Source organism: Oncorhynchus mykiss, chromosome 28, assembly GCF_013265735.2.
Source record: "Oncorhynchus mykiss isolate Arlee chromosome 28, USDA_OmykA_1.1, whole genome shotgun sequence".
Lineage (NCBI taxonomy): Eukaryota > Metazoa > Chordata > Actinopteri > Salmoniformes > Salmonidae > Oncorhynchus > Oncorhynchus mykiss.
In genome coordinates, this window is record NC_048592.1 from 15,052,210 (window position 1) to 15,067,549 (window position 15,340).

Below are 15,340 nucleotides of genomic sequence, written 5' to 3' on the forward strand. Positions count from 1 at the left end.
TTATTGTATTTTATTATTTTTTTTAACCTTTATTTAACTAGGCAAGGCAGTTAAGAAAAAATCGTATTTACAATGACAGCCTACCAAAAGGTAAAAGGCCCCCTGATGGGAGGCTTGGATTAAAAATAAATTAAATTAAAATACAAAACAAAACACACATCACAACAAGAGATACAACACTACATAAAGAGAGACCTAAGATGACAACATGGCATGGCAGCAACACATGACAACACAGCATGGTAGCAACACAACATGACAACAACATGGCAGCAGCACAACATGGCAGCAGCACAAAACAGGGTACAAACGTTGTTGGGCACAGACAACAGCACAGAGGACAAGAAGGTAGAGACAACAATACATCACGCAAAGCAGCCACAACTGCCAGTAAGAATGTCCATGATTGAGTCTTTGACTGACGTGATTGAGATAAATCTGTCCAGTTGGAGTGTTTGTTGCATCTCGTTCCAGTCGCTAGCGACCCAGGGATGTGTGTGCTTTGGGGACCTTTAACAGAATGTGACTGGCAGAACGGGTGTTGTATCTGAAGATGAGGGCTGAAGTAGATAGCTCAGATTGGGGGGAGTGAGGCCTAAGAGGGTTTTATAAATAAGCATCAACCAGTGGGCCTTGCGACGGGTATACAGAGATAACCAGTCTACAGAGGAGTATAGAGTGCAGTGATGTGTCCTATAAGGAGCATTGGTGGCAAATCTGATGGCAGAATGGTAAAGAACATTGAGCCGCTCTAGAGCACCCTTACCTGCCGATCTATAAATTATGTATCCGTAATCTAGCATGGGTAGGTGGTGTTCAGAACAAGTTTAAGGGTAGAGAAAGCTTGTTGGACACTAAGAAAGCTTTGTTGTAGAGCGTTTAACACAACATCCGGGGAGGGGCCAGTTGAGTATAAGACTGTATCATCTGCATATAAATGGATGAGAGAGCTTCCTACAGCCTGAGCTATGTTGTTGATGTAAATTGAGAAGCGCGTGGGGCCTAGGATTGAGCCTTGGGGTGCACCCTTGGTGACAGTAAGTGGCTGAGACAGTAGATGTTCTGACTTTATACACTGCACGCTTTGAGAGAGGTAGATAGCAAACCAGGGCAAAGACCCTCAGAGACACCAATACTCATTAGCCAGCCCACAGGAATGAAATGGTATACCATATCAAAAGCTTTGGCCAAGTCAATAGAAATGGCAGCACAATATTGCTTAGAATCAAGGGAAATGGTGACATCATTGAGGACCTTTAAGGTTGAAGTTAAACATCCATAACCTGAGCAGAAATCATATTGCATACCAGACAGAATACTATAGACATCAAGAAAGCCAGTCAGTTGATTATTGACAAGTTTTTCCAACACTTTTGATAAACAGGGTAAAATAGAAATAGGCTTTTAACAGTTGGGATCAGCTTGATCTATCCCTTTAAATAAAGGACTAACCGACTAACTTCCAAGCAATGGGAACCTCCCCAGAAAGGAGAGACAGGTCAAAAAGGTCAGAGACAGGCTTGGCGATTATAGGGGCAGCAACCTTAAAGAAGAAAGGGTCTAAAGGGAGAAACTTTGCAGCGGGGCTGGAGGAAAAGAGGGAGGACCATCGGGGCTAGTGGCATTAGAAGGGGTGGGAGATGAGGAAATGTTGGACAGGCAGACATGGCTGAGTCAATTAGGAATCCTGACTTAATGAAGTGGTGATTAAAGATCTCAGACATGTGCTTCTTGTCAGTAACAACCACATCATCAACATTAAGGGACATGGGCAGCTGTGAGGAGGAGGGTTTATTCTCCAGGTCTTTAACTGTTCTCCAGAACTTCTTGGGGTTAGACCCACAGAGAGAGAACTGCTCCTTAAAGTAACCAACTTTGGCCTTCCGGATAGCCTGAATGCACTTATTTCTCATTTGCCTTTATTAAGGAGAGCCAGTCAGCCTGAGTATGCGTGTGCCAAGCCTTTCGCCAAATGCAATTCTTGAGGTGGAGGAACTCTGCAAATACAACAATACCACTGAAGATATCAAAACAGAAGGTGCAAGCTTCTTCGACAGAGGGGATCAAGCTAATTCTACACACGACTCAGGTTTCTGCTATTCAGATTAAGTGTCTAGACAAACTACACCCCCCCCCCATCCTCCCCACCCATATCCTCATCCCCTATCCCCTTCCTGCCACCTTCCCTGTCCATTCCAGCGCTGCCTGGCTTCGTGCAGAGGAAGTGGGCCTGATATGGGGAGTACATTACTGAACTCTCAGGTGGGGCCAGCTACACCGATTGTGTGGTGATTGCAGAGCGCCAGTTGGTGGCGTTTCGACAACATGAAAACGTCATTGTAATGTGGGAGCCAATGCATTATTTTCACAAGTATTCTGTGTAGTGTCGTTTTATTTGAATAACAAACACATTGACTCATTGAACAAACAACCGTCCGATGCATTGCGCTCTAGAGTTTCTAGCTCACGCAAATGTTCAACACCTGTCCATGTCTATCTGTTTATCCAGCCAACTCTTCTTATGATAGCTACATTTGGCCTCGGTGTAAAGCATTAACATGGTCATTTTCTGACACCTGTTGAAGGGGACTGAAATTTCAAAGCTAAATTGCAATGCATTAAGTTGATACAATACAATACACTTTCACACTTAACTATACCTATCAGTATCTCCAATCATGCACTGATTTTCACACCATCCTGATGCACCACGAAGCCACCTGTTTCACCAAACACAGCCACCCATTAAGCCTTAGCCACTGGTGCTGATTGCTTTGCCCCTGACCCCAGGTGCTTGTTGTTTCAGGGCATGCGCGTGTGTGTGCGTGTGTGAGTGTGTCTGTGTGTGCGCGAGCACCCCGGGTGCTTGTTGTTTCAGGGCATGGTTGCCAGTGGGGGATGTGGGGTGGAGGGGAATAATTACAATTCGATTGAGTGGGGTTGCGGTGAGGGGCACACACACACACACACACGAACACACACTAACAAACACACATTCAGTCTGTGTGATGGGTTGAGGCCAGGCCAGTCTCTTGACTGGGTAGAACCTGGAAGTGTTGTTACAGCTGGGCTAGGCAGATGTGGCGAGAAGTCAATTGACTTAACTGGGGTCAAATCACCTCTTTCTCTCAACGACGCGCACGCACGCACGCACACACACACGCACACACACACACACACACACACACACACACACACACACACACACACACACACACACACACACACACACACGTCATTATCACACTGTTTAATCACAGGAACTGCTTCAGATTTTTCTCAAGACAGACTAACTTATTGTCTGCCTTGTTGCTTTAACCCACAGTTCTTGTTGGCAATCCGAATATGAAACACCCTGAGATTGAGCCTAGCTGGCTTGCTTCCATAACACGTTAAACCATAATTTCAACGAAGCCATGAAGAAAGACTGCTTCTAGTCATCTGGTTGGAGTAAGGGATGGTTGTGGCACCCACCAGCATTGTCACAACAGGGTCACTTTCCGTGTGTGTGTGTGCGCGCGCTTGTACCGTGCATATTATGCGTGTATCAATTATGTGATTGACAACTTTCACACTACGACAACTCCTACTCTGCCTATGATGTTGTTTACTAGGTTTCATCTCATTGATGTACTATTTCCCTCTTAGTACCCCAATCCCCATCATGCTATACATCTCTGTCTTCATCTGTCTGGGTCCAGCTGAGATTGGGTTTCAGATTCTGACAGCTCACAGACTAGACAGGCTCGTACTGAACAGACTCTGGTTCTCCATCTCTGTCTGTCTGTCTGTCTGAAGCTGTGTGTGTGTGTGTGTGTGTGTGTGTGTGTGTGTGTGTGTGTGTTACTCTGGTGTCTGCCAGTGTGTCATGGAGTAGGAAAGAGTCTTCACCTCCGTGAGCCATGCTCAACAGGGCCCACCTGTTTTTAATCCCAGGTCTGAATAGTCCCAGAAGAAGATTGATGAGCCTAGTTATATGTGTCCAGACGAATAGGAACAGGGACTCCAGTCAGCTAATCCAGAGGCAGAGGCAGAGGCAGAGGCAGAGGCAAAGGCAGATGCAGTGTGTGTGTGTGTGTGTGTGTGTAAGTATATGAACATTAAAATTAAATCAAATTGTATTTGTCACATACTTTGTAAACAACAGGTGAAATACTTACTTACAGGTCCTTCCCAACAATGCAGAGAGAAACATTAGAACAAATATAGAAAAACGTAATAACACAAGGAATAAATACATAACTTGGCTATATACATGGGGTACCAGTACCGAGTCAATGTGCAGGGGTATTAGACAATTGAGGTGGATATGTACATATAGGTAGGGGAAAAGTGACTAGGCAACAGGATAGATAATTAACAGTAGCAGCAGAGTATGTGATGAGTCAAAGGTTTAGTGCAAAAAAGGTGAATGCAAATAGTCCGGGTGGCGATTTGGTTAACTGTTTATCAGTCTTATGACTTGGGGGTAGAAGCTGTTCAGGGTCCTGTTGGTTCCAGACTTGGTGTATTGATACCGCTTGCCGTGCGGTAGCAGAGAAAACAGTCTATGACTTGGGTGGCTGTAGTCTTTGACTATTTTTAGGGCCTTCCTCTGACACCGCCTAGTCTAGAGGTCCTGGATGGCACTGACCATGGGTATGCACTGCCCTCTGTAGCGCCTTGCGGTCGGATGCCAAGTGGTTGCCGTACCAAGCGGTGATGGTGCAGCTGAAGAACTTTTTGAGGATCTGAGGGCCCATGCCAAATCTTTTCAGCCTCCTGAGGGAGAAGAGGCCTCCGTTTTCTGTATTCTTCACAACTGTGTTTGTGTTGAACCATGTTAATTCCTTAGTGAAGTGGACATATAAGTTCTTGAAGCTCTCGACCCGCTCCACTACAGCCCTGTTCGATGTGGGTGGGGCGTACCCTCTGTTTTCTGTAGTCCACGATCAGCTGCTTTATCTTGCTGATGTTGTAGGAAAGGTTGTCGTAGTGGCACCACACTGCCAGGTCATTGACCTTCTTCCTGTAGGCTGTCTCGTCGTCGGTGAAAAGGCCTACAACTGTAGTTTCGTCAGCAAACTTAATGACGGTGTTGGAGTTGTGCGCGGTCACGCAGTTGTGGGTGAACAGGGAGTACACGCACTCACCCCTGAGGGGCCCGCATGTTGAAGGTCCCCTCAGGAAGTCCAGGATCCAGTTTCAGAGGGATGTGTTCAGTCCCAGGGTCCTGAGCTTAGTGATGAACTTGGTGGGCACTATGGTGTTGAACGCTGAGCTGTAGTCGATGAACAGCATTCTCACATAGCTGTTCCTCTTGTCCAGGTGGGAGAGGACAGTGTAGAGTGTAATAGAGATTCCTTTATCTGTGGATCTGTTGGGGGCAGTATGCGAATTGGAGTGGGTCCAGTGTGACTGGGATGATGGTGTTGTTGTGAGCCATGACCAGCCTTTCAAAGCATTTAATGTCTATGTGAGTGCTACGGGGCAATAGTAATTTAGACAGGTTACTTTGGAGTTCTTGGGCACAGGGACTATGGTGGTCTGCTTGAAACATGTAGGTATTACAGACGGGGTCAGGGAGAGGTTGAAAATGTCAGTGAAATCCCTTGCCAGCTGGTCAGCGCATGCTATGAGTACGCTTTGCTTATTTGATGTCTTGTCGGAGGTCGTAGCGGGATTTCTTATAAGCGTCCAGATTAGTGTCCCGCTCCTTGAAAGCGTCAGCTCTGGCCTTTTTCTCAGTGCTGATGTTGCCTGTACTCCATGGCTTCTGGTTAGGATGTGTATATTCAGTCGCTGTGGGGACGACAAAGTCGGTGCACGTATTAATGAATCTCTGAACATTTTTCAGTCTGTGCTAGCGGAACTGTCCTGTAGCTTAGCATCTGCTCTCTGCATCTGCATCGGACCTCTTCTGTTTTGAGCACGTCGCTGGTTCTTCCTGTTTTGAGTTTTACATGTAAGCAGGAATCAGGAAGATCGAATTATGGTCAGATTTGCCAAAGGAGGGCGAGCCTTGTATGCGTTTCTGTGTTTCTGTGTTTGGAGTAAAGGTGATCTGGAATTGTGTTGCATAGGTAACATGCTGGTAAAACGGAGGTAAATCGGATTTCAGCTGCCTTGTATTAAAATCCCCAGCAAAGAGAAGTGTCACCTCTGGGTGTGCATTATCTTGTTTGCTTATGGCCCTATTCAGTTCTTTGAGTGTGGTCTTAGTGCTAGCATCAGTTTGTGGTGGTACTGTAAATAGACAGCTACGAAAAATATGCTGTGGTGTTGATGAAAACTCTCTTGGTAAATAGTATGGTCTGCAGCTTATCATGAGATATTCTAACTTAGACGAGCAAAAACTTGAGACTTGCTTAGCATTAGAGATTGCACACCAGCTGTTGTTAACAAAGAAACACACCCCTCCCCCATTAATCTTACCCGAGGCTGCCGACCGGTCTTGTTTGGAAAAGGCAGAGAGTTGTATATTATCCATGTCCTTGTTCAGCTGCAATTCTGTAAAACATTGAATATTACAGTTCTTCAGGTCCCATTGATAGGATAGTCTCGAATGGAGCTCGTCCCGTTTGTTCTCTGGTAACTGTACGTTCACTAGCAGAAGGGAGAGAAGAGGTGGTTTATTTCCACGCCAACGTAGTCTAGGTAGGATGCTGGCTCGTCTGCCTCTTTTCCATTTTGAGTCCCTAGGATTATGGCCTGGTTCGGAGTAAGCAGAATGTCCAGAGCGAAATTGCCATCCAAATTGAGGTTAGTGATCCCCAGAAGCTGTTTCCAGTCATAGGAAATTATGGAGGAGATATTAAGTAGATATTAAGTAAAAAGTTAAGATCAGGGCCTCCCGGGTGGGGCAGTGGTCTAGGGCCCTGCATCGTAGCCAGGTGCACGGTGTTTCCTCCAACACATTGGTGAGGCTTGGTTGGGTTGTGTATCAGAGGACGCATGGCTTTCGACCTTCGTCTCTCCAGAGCCCGTACGGGAGTTGTAGCGATGAGACAAGATAGTAATTACTAACAACAATTGGACACCATGAAATTGGGGAGAAAAGGGGGTAAAAAGAAGGTCAGCATAAAGAAACACAAAATAGCAGGGCCCCGTAAAACGGTTGCTATCCACTGCATCGCCATCTTAGTCCTCTCTCCAGTCCACAGTAAAACTATTTCACAAACAGTCATCTCTATATTACATCCCCTTGACAAATAGAGCTGTACTTATTTTTTATTATTATTATCCTCCTAGTATGGCACACACACACTCTCTTAGAAAAAAGGTGCTATCTAGAACCTAAAAGGGTTCTTTGGCTGTCCCCATAGGATAACCTTTTGAAGAACCCTTTTTGGTTCCTATGGGGACAGTCGAAAAATGATTTTTGGTTCCTATGGGGACAGCCGAAGAACCCTTTTTAGTTCCTATGGGGATGGCCGAAGAACCCTATTTGGTTCCTATGGGGATGGCCGAAGAACCCTATTTGGTTCCTATGGGGACAGCCAAAGAACCGATTTGGAACCCTTTTTTTTCTAAGAGTGCAGGGTCAAAGAGACCTTACCGCACATGTATGGTGGCACATTGTCTGGTTTCTGTGACTGGCCCTGTTTTTGATCACCTACCCCATTAATGACACAGTATGTCTGGTCTGACTGTGTGCGAGAGGGAAATGCTGGCACTGGTCACTGGGTAGTACTGGGCACTGAGGGGTCTCTGGACTTACGCGTAGCCAGGTCACAGGGGCTGGCGGTGCATGGGCAGGGGCATGGTGGGGTGTGTTTGTGTATGACCGTGGGACTGCCCTGTTCCCGCCGCCTGGTGGTTTGTTCTCTGGAGCCTCCCGCTGTGCTGAGCAGGCATGCTGAGGCCAGATAACCACCGCTGGATGAATGGAGGTGAAAAATAGAGGGGAAAAAAGAGAAGGAGAGTAGAACAACATGTAGTGGTAGGAGCAGCGTGGAGCCAGGGGTGTTTTTGAGGGTGACGCCTTGTTCAAAACATGTCGAATTAAGACAAATTTGACAGGGACCAATTATTTGAAGAGGGAATAAGAAACTCAGTCAACGGCATTGATAGCTACATTGATATTCACCATTTACAGATGGCAGGAAGGGTGTCATGTGTAAGTGTATCTACATACGTGCGTGTGTGTGTGTGTGTGTGTGTGTGTGTGTGTGTGTGTGTGTGTCTGCCTTTGTGTGTATGTCTCCTTCATATTTTACTGGCATAACCTGTTTTTCCTCCAGTCTCACTCTCAGTTTTCCAGCATTTTTCTCAGCGTATCTGCAGTTCCTCAGGTTGCTTTGGCAGTGGTGAAAAGTGCCCAGGGGAAGCCCTGTAACGCTAAACCATCCCCTTTACCGTGTGTGTGTGTGTGTGTGTGTGTGTGTGTGTGTGTGTGTGTGTGTGTGTGTGTGTGTGTGTGTGTGTGTGTGTGTGTGTGTGTGTGTGTGTGTGTGTGTGTGTGTGTGTGTGTGCGTGCGTGCGTGCGTGCGTGCGTGCGTGCGTGCGTGCGTGCGTGCGTGCGTGCGTGCGTGCGTGCGTGCGTGCGTGCGTGTTACCATCGCTGCAGGTCTGGAGCCAGAGCAGAGCAGCACAGCCCTACTCAGCTCAACCTGAAAACACAAGCAGTCCCATAGCTCCACTAGCCCCTCCAGACTAAATACAGTACACTGCTAAATTACACAGCCACCTTATTCAATTATGCCTTAATGTAAAGCCACTTTAGCCTGATTTGCTTGATTGTTAGAGTGCTGGTGATTTATGAAGGTTCATTTACAGAATGACATTATTTCTGCTAGGTGTTCTTCTGGCCGTATACATGGACTTTGATTTGTATTTACTATAATGACGGACAGGGGTGGATACGAAGGCAGTAAAGAATGGAAAAGGAAAAAGGGATGGCCGGTGATGAGGATGGTGGGAAGGGAATGAAATGATGCTGAGATATTAGATAGCGAGAGAGCAAGAGATAGGGAAAGAGAGAGAACCAGACAGATAGAGAGATGTAGAGAGAGAGAGAGAGAGAGGGAGAGAAAGAGACAGGGGTGTTAGTGAGAGTTGCTCCTGGCTTAGTCACTCAGAGGACCCAGGAGGAGGTGGAGGAGTCAGTCTATCAGAGGGATTGTGGCAACGCACTTGTGGGGCCACTGGCCAGACAACCACAGCTTCTTCCTCAGGATGTAGCCTGCGCTAGGAAGGAGAAGGACCAGGCATTGTTTGTCTGGGACACAGCCCGCTTGTTCCTTACGACAATCTCTCTCTCTATCTCTCTCCCTCTCCATTGCCCTCTCTCTTTCTCTTTCTCGGATTCTGCCATTATGTCGTGTCTCAAATATGTTTGTTAAGCACCATTATATTATATTCTACAGTCATGCATAGTCAACTGACATCCAACATCCTCGCTAACTAGGGCGTGTGTGGCTACAGAGGGCACAACGAGGAAACAATCTAGTCAAGTGGGCACTCTGGTGACACCCGGCCAGTCAGCTCCAGCCATGAATCACTCTCACCCAAGCCCAGGCCAAGCACTGAGACCCCACCTGGGTTTAAATACTATTTAAAATCTTTCAAATACCTTGAGCGTTTGCTTTAGCCTGCCTAGAGTGCCAGATAGGTGGGATTTGCAGTTTTGCAGAAATGTGGTCCCATTGCGCCAGGCAAGCTTAATCAAGCACAGCTAAAGTATATACAATTATTTCAAATAGTATTTGAACCCAGCACAAACTGGCCCTAAACAGCCTGTTGTTCCAAGGCCCTAAGGTCAGCTGGTAAGGGTTACTATAGTGGCCCCCGGGAGATGGATTGGGACCTCTGACTAGATATTGTTTGGCCACATATTTCTGCATGAAAGTGTGTCGTTGAGGTGAATTGAAGTTCATGTAAACATTCCTTTAAGATTAATTGGGATCGGGTTCATGTGGTCATTTTGATTTCTGTTTATTCATGTCATTGTAATTACACAAAATTGTTACTGAATAAATAACAATTTTCTAGGCTATCCCCTGGACTGGTTATAAACAATTAGAAATATTACCCAACACATACTGTAGTTTCATAGTTTCTCTCAACATCCTAAGTGAATGCAGTCAGAACATCACTGTACCGCCAGCATTACTCAGTCTAGACAACTACAACACTATTTGGTTGGCAAATTGTCCCTGGTTTGTACTAACTAGAAGATCATGTCCAGTAATTCCTTCCTCCTCCCCCTTCTCCATCCCTCTTCCTTCTGCCCTCATGGTCTCTTTATCAATTGGCAAACAAGTGAATATTTGTCTGCCCTCACTCTCTGGAATTGCAGCCATTCCCCTCATGTCCCCTTCTTCCTGCCTGCTAATGTAATCGCAGGGAAACAGAGTTGGCTTCCCAACACCGTAGCCTCCAGATAAGAGCCGTTTATCACGCACCGTCCGTCTGTTACTCTGTCCCTCTGTCCCTCTGTGCTGTTACCCACTGGGGCTTGTGGAGACCAAGACCCACACCCCAGGCAAAGACCCAGACCCAGGCCCCATCGAATCAAGACTCCTTGATTTGGGTGCTGTGTGCACCGGCCTGGGTGTCTAGTTTGACTGGGTCATGATTTATTCCTGTTGATGGCTTAACCTTTTCACCTCGACGGAACATACCGTACACTCTCTGGAAAATGGATCTCATTGAGAAGCCTAATAGTAAAAGTTGGCTCTCTGAAAAGGCCAATGTCATCTAAGAACTTGAATCTCTTAAGCGGAGCAGGCGATTACAAATGAAGGTGTTCTATTGCAATTTGTCATGTTTGCTGAGGGAAAACACAATGAAGTTTGTCTGAAGATCGATATGTCTTCTCTGTTGGCAGACGGTGTGGCAAGGCGCCAGGAGTCTCTCTATGTTGCTCCACACACACACACACACACACACACACACACACACACACACACACACACACACACACACCCTTCTCTTCCGGTGTCATGCTCCGGCCCCACCTCTCCCTGAGGATGACACATGGAGGACTGTTGGGACTAGGTGGTGTCCTGACCCCTAACCTTTGACGAAAGAGACATGATTAATTATTAATAGCTGCAACAGTATCAGAAGGGTGTTACAGTATATCTGAGGTCCTAATGGGGCTTTTAGCATGGCATACAACTCATACAACTATATTCACCTTCATTCATTACTGGGGGTTTTCTGAAACCTTACAAACATACTGCATGCCTACAGTCAAAAACAGGAGGATTAAGTCACAGTCTACAGTGTGTCTGGTTAGTGTCACATTTGAATGAACCAAACAAGGTTCTGTGCAGGTAAATGCTGTGGTCTGGCCTAATCCTCTCTCTAAAACAGGCCAGCTTAAGTCTGACTACTGTCTGTGAGCCGTGGAGAGACTGGCTGTATGGGCTACTTGTCTGGGTGACGCTGAAAAGACCTCTTGTATTTCGGAAGGTAGCTAGCTAACTCTTTTTGTTTTCTCAATCCAAGGAAATGTATCAATTTATATAAACATTGGAAGAGAGGAAAACATGACCTGTGTGCAGTACTGCAGGGACACTCAACAGAGTTAGCTACTTAGGTCAGCTCAGGCTTTCCATGCCCAGCCAGCTGCACAATAGAACCAGCACAGGAGGAGATGGCAGTTCTGCTCGAAATAGAACCTACAGATTGGTACTTTAGTAGTCTACAAAGTAGTGCTGAGCGATTTGTGCTTTTTGAGGTTGGTTCAGTTTAGGTTAAATTATAAAAAAGAATCACGGGTTTCAATTTCGGTTTTAATTCATAAAAAAAGTAACATTAAATGATGAATGACAATACAATAAAAAAATAAAAATGGAAATTCCAAATCCAAAAATAGTGAAAATTCTATTTCCAATACATATTCCATTGTCACAGTCAGGTCTACATTGGGTAGGCAGGCACCAGTAGAAAAATAGGAAATTACTACGAAATAATACAATATTTAGTTTGTACATTTAGTTTTTATTGGATGACTTTATTATTTTTTATTGGATGACTTTACAAGTCATCATCTCATCTCTGCTCAGGCAGAAGCAGCCAGCCAACCAGACCATCTAATATTATCTCTGTGCTACCAATACTGTACTGTCTTTAGTCATCCTATTTAGCTAGGCTAGCCTGCCTAAGAATGCTGCAGAGCTGTCTGACGAAATCATTTGAAATGTTCTTCAAAGTAGATACTGCACACTTTCATTAACTGTCTCTATCACTTGAGTTGTTTTGTAGTGTACATTCCTCTCTCATGCGGTCTGTGTGCCTGCTATGTAAACGTGTATTTGTCTCTGTCCGGTTTCTGCGCTGAACTAGGTTGAATATTTGCTTACTGAAAACTACAACTCACATCAGCCTAGCGTCTCACATACAATGGGGTCCGAAATTATTGACACTGTTGATAAAGATGAGCAATAATGATTGTGTAAAATAAATACTTAAAGTACTGAGCTATGTTGCATGCATGTTGCATTATTTTATACTAATACAATTGTCAGAGAAAGAGATTTTGTTTTTGTTAAACATGCAACATAGCTCAGTCAAAAACGTAGGGGTCAAAACAATTGACACCCAGAAAGATTCTTATAAATAAAGTAGTCAAAAGTGAACTATTTTGTCTCATATTCCTAGCATGCAATGACTACATCAAGTGAGTGACTCTGCAAACTTGTTGAATGCATTTGCAGTTCATTTTGGTTGTGTTATTATTATTTTGCGCCCAATAGAAATGAATGGTAAATAATGTATTGTGTCATTTTGTAGTCACCTTCATTGTAAATAAGAATAGAATAGGTTTCTAAACACTTATGAATTCACGTGGATGCTACCATGATTACAGATCGTCCTGAATGAGTCTTGAATAATGATGAGTGAGAAAGAAACAGAGCGTCAAAAAACATACCCCCAAGACACACGTAATCATGGTAGCATCTTAAGGGCTGTCAATTATTTGGACCCCTACCCTTTTAAGGAAAAAAACGTATTACTCGTTTAACAAAATATCTCATTTTACTGGGCTTTTAGTCTAAAGAGAGAGCCAAGATGTTCAAATCACCCAAAGGCTACAGTACAAGCTACAAAACGAATGCAGGTGAATATAGTTGTATGAGTTGAATGCTATGCTAAAAATCACCATCATGACCTCACATATAACACCCTCCTAATACTGTTGCAGCTATTAATAATGTAACTATTCTGAACAATCCCCAGAATGGATTTCATCATATAACCTCTAAAGACGTGGATAAGAATCACATACCCTGTTCTAGGACAAAGGTTAGGGGTCAGGACACCACCTAGTCCCAACAGTCCTCCCTGTGTCACCCTCTGGGAGAGGTGGGGCCGGAGCATGACGTGTGTGTGTGTGTGTGTGTGTGTGTGTGTGTGTGTAGGTGTGTAGGTTGGGGATCTGATAGCGTTAGCAGTGTTTTTGGCACCCTGATCAAGGCAGTGGCCCATTCTTATTCAATGTTAATATGAACCACCCACCTCCCCTGTACCTTTGTCAACTATCTAATATGACACACCCCTCCCAGGCCTGTACCTGCATCCCTATATAATGCACAACTTTTGACCAGAGCCTAGCTACTACTTACTTACAAGTAGTCCTCATATACTGGAGGGGTTAGGGTTAGGGTTTGGGTTATGGCTAGGTTTGGGGATTTGAACACCACTGCCCACTTTGAACACCACAGCCCACCCATTCTATGATTGAAAAAAAAATGGGAAACACCTCTTAAGGATCCGCCCCTTTTTTAAAATTTTCGCCTAAAATGACATACCCAAATCTAACTGCCTTTAGCTCAGGCCCTGAAGCACGGATATGCATATTCTTGATACCATTTGAAAGGAAACACTTTGAAGTTTGTGGAAATGTGAAATTAATGTAAGAGAATATAACACATTAGATCTGGTGAAAGATAATACAAAGCAAAAAACATGCATTTTTTTGTATTTTTTTTGTACCATCATCTTTGAAATGCAAGAGAAAGGCCATAATGTATTATTCCAGCCCAGGCACAATTTAGATTTTGGCCACTAGATGGCAGCAGTGTATGTGCAAAGTTCATAACTGTGAACTCTCCTCAAACAATAGCATGGTATTCTTTCACTGTAATAGTTACTGTAAATTGGACAGTGCAGTTAGATTAGCAAGAATGTAAGCTTTCTGACAATATCACATATGTCTATATCCTGGGAAATGTTCTTGTTACGTACAACCTCATGCTAATCACATTAGCCTATGTTAGCTCAACCGACCTGCGGGGGACCCACCGATCCAGTTAAGAAATACGTAGATTTTTTTGCTGAGATGGCATCCTTTTTTGAAAGTAAGGTAGAAACTTCTGTAGCAGTTGTCTTTTTACATTTCAGAGCTTTGGTGAGGAGAGTGGTGGGTGGGTGTGTCACTGTGTGTGTGTCAAGGCATACTAGGTTTGTTTGCTCTTAGCAGAAATGTGCAGATACAGTCTGTGCCTCGTATACTCCCTTAAAAGACCTTCACTTGAAAAACGAGGAAAAAGTGACAATGGTACTGTTTGTCCCACTTGAGACGCTGTAGCCAGTATACACTTCCTCAAAATAGTCAGAATTAATCAAAGTCATAACTAATCTACGATAACTCAAGAAAACAAATAATTTTGACATTTTTGCAGAGAAGGTCTTAGTCACACAATTTTACATGAACTAAGATGTTTGGTGCAGTATTTCTCAAGTGAAAAAATGTGCATGAAAACGAGTCATCTCTTGTTGAATGACAACAAACACTTACTTCATTGAAGTAAGTAAGTCCCTACTGTTGACCAATCACGACGAAGTGGCTTGAACTACGGCTTGCCTCAGGAAAAAATGCTGTGCGCAGGAACAGCCAAAAAAACTGTAGCAGAGCAGTGTGGGTTGGAGGAACAAGACCATGTAGTTCTTCAAAGTCAATAAGGCATACTTTAAAAATGATTGCTGAATAACAACTATCATTCACATAGATCATATCATTTCAGGTAGAGATGCCACGCTAAGAAATAGCTACTCTATATTACCTCACGATAGCACATTCTTCTCTCTTCTGTTGCAGGCATAAAAGAAACACTGTAAAAGTAGATGCGCCATGGATTATGGTCATTGTAGTTAATTACCATGTTTTACAAGTTAAACAATGTAAAATACTGGCCTGTTGGAAACTACAACTCCCTACTACAGTACATTGCACAGTTCAGGCTGAATCTGATGTATCTCTAGAGAAACTGTGTAATGTGTGCATTGAGCTCACAGAAGAAAAAAAATGAATGAAATGGAAATCAAATAATTGAAATAATTCAATAATAGTTGTTTAAAAAAACTGAAAATAACCGAAATTTCAGTGTGGTGAAGAATGCGCAACAGT